Source organism: Malaclemys terrapin, chromosome 6 (assembly GCF_027887155.1).
Source record: "Malaclemys terrapin pileata isolate rMalTer1 chromosome 6, rMalTer1.hap1, whole genome shotgun sequence".
In the NCBI taxonomy this organism is placed as follows: domain Eukaryota; kingdom Metazoa; phylum Chordata; order Testudines; family Emydidae; genus Malaclemys; species Malaclemys terrapin.
This window is the reverse complement of record NC_071510.1, coordinates 56,999,724-57,006,715: the sequence shown is the minus strand read 5'-3', so window position 1 is coordinate 57,006,715 and position 6,992 is coordinate 56,999,724.

The following is a 6,992-nucleotide window of genomic DNA, read 5'->3' as shown; positions in this document are numbered from 1 at the left end:
CACACCTGTCAGTTCTTGGCAAGCAAGAATAGTAAAATTACTAACTGTGTTTCCACAGCATTCTCTCACTGACAAACACACCATTGGCTTCATTTTTCTCTCCATCACTTCTCAAAAGGCTTAGATTTCTCCCTAGAGGCACAGGAGAATTAAGCAGTTTTTACTACTGCGTCTCATAAATGGCTTACTTTTTGAAAGGGTACATTTTCATGCTAGGCTTGCTTTATTACTACTATTCCTCCTGAACATTTTTTCCCCCCAATCAGTGTTTTGCATCTGTAAGCATTTGTGTTATATGGAATCCTGCTTTCCTAAAGTCAATCCAAAAACTCCTTTAGCTAAGGGCTCATTTAGTGATCAGTTTGTCAAATAATGTTCACAGATGTTTTTCTGGTAGTACAGTGTAGCTAATGGCCATATGAATGATTTCTTCTCATATGTGGCTAGATACAGAATTTGTTTTGAGAAGTGTAGCTTAGAGTTGGAGTTCTTAATCAAACTAATTACATTCATGTTTCCTTCTTCCCTGATAAGATTTTAATCATGGCATTTAATTTTAAATATAGAAATGTGAATGAGTAATAGTGAAACTCTGTGTGTCTCTAATAGCTCATGTGATCAGCTATTGGGGTCAGGGTCCTTAGAATAGTGGTGTGATCTTACATACCAGGTCAATTGCAATATCAAAGCATGAAGAGGGGATTTAAGGACAGAGTTTCAGTCTTGTCTCTGCATTTCCTGGCTTTTGTGGCTTGGAGCCAGACTCTTAATGTTATGAAAACATCGGGTTTTTTTCCCCTGGTGCATGAATAATAATAATAAACTGAACAGAGGAAGACAAGTTAAAATATTTTATATACCAGCTGACATCCCTTACTACCCATCCCCAATTCCTGGTCTGCAAAAAAGTTAAAAGCACGCATCAGGAATTCCACAGAAACAATCTTTTATGGGGAATGCTGAAAACTTAGAAGACATTAATCTGAAATGATCTGTCAAAGATCTAGAAGAATGGAATCCAACTGAACTTTAACTACTTTATCCTACTTAAGCTGGAACAGAACTGCTGAGCCGAGCAATTTAAGATTCCCACAGCTGCACTAGCTATGTTTTCGTTCATGGTACTAAATTGTTTCCATTAGCCTGAAAAGGGTTATAAAACCTACAATCAATTTAGTTTCTGGGGCATTGTGTTTTGAATACCATTTAATAGGGTGTGACAAAAACACATAATTTCTCCACATGTTCTTACATTGCAAGCAGATTTTGCTTGGTGCTAAGCAGTGTACCAAATGCTCTGGACAGTAGAGAAAGCTTTGCAATTGGAAATAAAGGAACAGTATCAGACAACTAGAATGTCCAGAGCATGACAAGAATCTTAAATGGAATAGATGAACACAAAGGAATAATAGCATTTTTATCATCCATTTGTTCATCAACTCAGCATTTGCTATGGATACAAATCATTACATTTGTTTAACGTAGGGGAAAGAATAGGTTCATATACTGGAAACATAAGTAAACTCAACTGGACAGGAATACATTTAATACCACCATTAATAACCAGAGATGGGTTGAACGTGATGAGCAGATGTGGGCAAAAGGAATTCTTGCTCCCTTCCAGTGAGTTGAGTAGCTTACTTTCTCAACCCAATACACATTTTAAAAAAAAGAATAATGGCATTCATTTAAATAAGACTTGTTGATTGAGGGACGGAGGAGGACAGATTGAGTTACCTACCTTTACCAAGGTTTCTAATCTGTTTATATTCTGTACCTCCTTACAAATTAACTAGTGTTTAATATTCACAACGTACCCTATACCAGGCTATAACACAGATAAATGAGTCATTTTAACAATTTTATTCAGAAAATGCGAATGCATATATTTTAACAAGTTATGTAAATCAGGCATTTCTGAAATTGTGATGTACAGGAAAATTCAGCAGCCCTCAAAAGCACATACATAATGGTGTAGTGATATGGTGCATTATTAGCATGCTGAACTGCAATAAAAAAGGAATACTGTCCATCATAAAATCTCCTAGAGTGTTTGTTTCCAACAATGGATGAGCTTAATCGGCTTTCTATATGTATTTCATTTAGGGCTGTCAAGTGATTAAAAAAAATAATTGCGATTAATCACGCTATTAAACAGTAATAGAATAGTATCATTTATTTAAATATTTTTGGATATTTTCTACATTTTCAAATATATTGATTTCAATTACAACACAGAATACAAAGTGTACAGTGCTCACTTTATTTTTATATTTGATTACAAGTATTTGCATTGTAAATAAACAAAAGAAAAAGTATTTTTCAGTTCACCTAATACAAATACCATAGTGCAATCTCTTTATCATGAAATTTGAACTTACAAATGTAGAATTATGTACAAAAGAAACTGCATTCAAAAATGAAATGATGTAAAATTTTAGAGCCTGCAAGTCCATTCAGTCCTACTTCTTGTTCAGCCAATCGCTCAGACAAACAAGTTTGTTTACATTTTCAGGAGATAATGCTGCCCACTTCTTGTTTACAATGTCACCTGAAAGTGAGAACAAATGTTTACATGGCATTGTTGTACCCGGTGCTGCAAGATATTTATGTGCCAGATGCCCTAAAGATTCATATGTCCATTCATGCTTCAACCACCATTCCAGGGGACATGCATCCATGCTGATGACGGATTCTGCTCGATAATGATCCAAAGAAGAGCGACTGACAAATGTTCATTTTCATCGCTTATTAGTGTCCAGGAAATGGACTGCTTGTGTGGATTTGATCTAGGCTGAAGTTGATGGTGGGATAGAAATTATTGAAATCATGGTGGAATTCCTCAAGGGCTTCTTTTCCATGGGTCCAGATGATGAAGATGTCATCAATGTAGCGCAAGTAGAGTAGGGGCATTAGGGGACGAGAGCTAAGGAAGCGTTGTTCTAAGTCAGCCATAAAAATGTTGGCATACTGTGGGGCCATACAGGTACCCATAGTAGTGCTGCTGACTTGAAGGTATATATTGTCCCCAAATGTGAAATAGTTGTGGGTGAGGACAAAGTCACAAAGTTCAGCCACCAGGTTAGCTGTGACATTATCGGGGATGGTGTTTCCTAGAACCCCGACCAGGGGTATTCTATTTGCTACCCAAGATCCATAAATCTGGAAATCCTGGACACCCCATCATCTCAGGCATTGGCACCCTAACATCAGGCTTGTCTGGTTATGTGGACTCTCTTCTCAGGCCCTTTGCTACCAGCACTCCGAGCTATCTTCGAGACACCACTGACTTCCTGAGGAAAGTACAATCCATCGGTGATCTTCCAGAAAACACCATCCTGGCCACTATGGATGTAGAATCCCTCTACACCAACATTCCACACAAAGATGGACTACAAGCTATCAGGAACAGTATCCCCGATAATGTCACAGCTAACCTGGTGGCTGAACTTTGTGACTTTGTCCTCACCCACAACTATTTCACATTTGGGGACAATATATACCTTCAAGTCAGCAGCACTGCTATGGGTACCCGTATGGCCCCACAGTATGCCAACATTTTTATGGCTGACTTAGAACAACGCTTCCTTAGCTCTCGTCCCCTAACGCCTCTACTCTACTTGCGCTACATTGATGACATCTTCATCATCTGGATCCATGGAAAAGAAGCCCTTGAAGAATTCCACCATGATTTCAATAATTTCCATCCCACCATCAACTTCAGTCTAGATCAATCCACACAAGTGGTCCATTTCCTGGACACTACTGTGCTAATAAGCGATGGTCACATAAATACCACCCTATACCGGAAACCTACTGATCGCTACACTTACCTACATGCCTCCAGCTTCCATCCAGGACACACCACACGATCCATTGTCTACAGCCAAGCTCTAAGATATAACCGTATTTGCTCCAATCCCTCAGACAGAGACAAGCACCTACAAGATCTCTATCAAGCATTCTTAAAACTACAATACCCACCTGCTGAAGTGAAAAAACAGATTGACAGAGCCAGACGAGTACCCAGAAGTCACCTCCTACAAGACAGGCCCAACAAAGAAAATAACAGAACACCACTAGCTGTCACCTTCAGCCCCCAACTAAAACCTCTCCAGCGCATCATCAAAGATCTACAACCTATCCTGAAAGATGATCCCTCACTCTCACAGATCTTGGGAGACAGACCTGTCCTCGCTTACAGATAACCCCACAACCTAAAGCAAATACTCACCAGCAACCACACATCACTGAACAAAAACACTGACCCAGGAACCTATCCTTGTAACAAAGCCCGATGCCAACTCTGTCCACATATCTATTCAAGTGACATCATCATAGGACCTAATCACATCAGCCATACCATCAGGGGCTCATTCACCTGCATATCTACCAATGTGATATATGCCATCATGTGCCAGTAATGCCCCTCTGCCATGTACATTGGCCAAACCGGACAGTCTCTACGCAAAAGAATTAATGGACACAAATCTGACATCAGGAATCATAATACTCAAAAACCAGTGGGAGAACACTTTAACCTGTCTGGTCATTCAATGACAGACCTGAGGGTGGCTATCTTACAACAGAAAAACTTCAAAAACAGACTCCAACGAAAGACTGCTGAGCTGGAATTGATATGCAAACTAGATACAATCAATTTAGGATTGAATAAGGACTGGGAATGGCTGAGCCATTACAAACATTGAATCTATCTCCCCTTGTAAGTATTCTCATACTTCTTATCGAACTGTCTGTACTGGGCTAGCTTGATTATCACCTCAAAAGTTTTTTTTCACTTACTTAATTGGCCTCTCAGAGTTGGTAAGACAACTCCCACCTGTTCATGCTCTCTGTATGTGTGTATATATATCTCCTCAATATGTGTTCCATTCTATGCATCCGAAGAAGTGGGCTGTAGCCCACGAAAGCTTATGCTCTAATAAATTTGTTAGTCTCTAAGGTGCCACAAGTACTCCTGTTCTTTTTGCAGATACAGACTAACACGGCTGCTACTCTGAAACCTAATTTCATTGTCTTTCTTTAGATATATTTTACTCATTTTAAAAGGAAGCAAAACAAGTTTGAGAAGGTTAACTTTGAGCCTAGAAATATACTAGAACTTAACAAATTTCTGCCAACTAGAGCCAAGTATTGAGTACACCCACTGATCGGGGAGAAAGTGAGATTGCGGAGGACATAGTGCATTGATTCTTAGATGCACTTGTTTATCTGGTTTATACTTGTGTATGTCTTTAATTTATAATTTTAGAGGAATTAAATCAGGTGAGCAACTTTTCCAGATGAAATCTTTAAGTGGGAAAGCTTAGCTAGGAATATCTATTCCTACAGATATTTCTAATGCACTTACCACCAGGGTTATATAAATGCTGTATGATTAAAGATAGCACTGAAGTAACTGTCTGCAAGATGACAAAGAAGGGCTGGTGAGTCTTACACTCAGTAAGTAAAAATAGAGAGCATTTTAATGAGGTAAAGTTCTCTCAAAACAATTGGGCAAATTGGGGACGCTTGCATAGTCCTGTCACACTGCAATTTTTAAGCTGGCACCAACCGTAGTTCTGGCACTGAGCTGATGGCTAGAGCTGAAATTGGTTGTTATAAGAAGAGCAACCATCCCAAATGTTATAATAGCCTAGTGTTTCCATTTCAACCCTCAACTTCCAGCTGTTTACAAATGTTTAAAAAAATTTCACCTCTCTGGCTGATTGTTTTCTCTCCACCCTACCCTTCTGGGCTTTGTCCCTGTCTGAAGTTGTATTTTTATTCTCCCCTCAAATTTTAAAACAGTTCAACCATTTCTCAGGAGATAGCATATAGGAATTGGGTAGTGTTCCTTTAAATAGTTTGTGAGCCCTTTAAATAGTGGCAGAAGCTACCAGAACCTTGTCAGAGCAGTAGTAAATAGCTAGGCCTTTCAGGTAACATTTAGTTAGTAAACATGGTTATTTGGACCGCACTGTGCCTGTGTGGTTCCTTCATACTAAGCGTGTTCTATAAAGAGGAAAAGACACAACTGGTGATGAGGATGGGATTCTAATCCAAGAATACAGTAAAATAGAGTGACAGCGGAGGCCTAGTGAAACTAAAGGAACATAAGAATGGCCATACTGGGTGAGACCTATGGTCCATCTAGCCCTGTGTCCTGACAGTAACTGGTGACAGATGCTTCAGAGAGAATGATCAGAACAGGGCAATTTCAAGTGGTCCATTCCCTGTTGTCCAGTCCCAGATTCTGGCAGTCAGAGATTTAGGGATATCCAGAGCCTGGAGTTGCATTAGTAATGACCTTGGCTAATGACCATTGATGGACCTATCCTCCATGAACATAAGGTAACCAGTGGGACATGCCAATGAGAGGGGTGTGTCCTAAGCTCTGTCCCTATCTGGGAGTTAGGTGCCTAAGCCAGGATTGCAGGAAGATGTCTATTTTTCCTAGTGATCCACAACTGGGAACCTCTCTTCTGGTGTCAGGCGGCTTAGGCGCCTAAGTCATTTCTTGTGAGAATGAGCTGTGTATCTGCATCACTCCAGACAAAACAGCTGGAGGAGATGGTGATGCCGCTGCCCAGCTTATAACTTTTAGCCCAGTGGTTAGAACACTCAACTGGGATATGGAAGATTGGGTTCAATTCCCCCCTCTGTCTGCTGGGGAGAAGTGGTTTGAACAGGGGTCTCCTGCCTCTCAGAGGAGTGCTCTAACCATTGAGCTTTTGGATAGTCTGATGTGAGACTCCCTCAGGGTCTCCTGTTGAAGCTGTTCCATTGTGTATTAATAAATAGTCATTAGAGCAGGGGGACCATGGCCTGGGTCTTCCACCTCCCAGGTGCCCTAACCACCAGGCTATAGAGTCATTCTCTCTCTCTCTCTGGCCCAATGACAAAGATTGGGGCTGTCCATGTCTGTGGTGATGTCAAGGTTATCATTAACCCAGTATTGTATGCAGATAGGTATCAATTAGGTAGAGGAT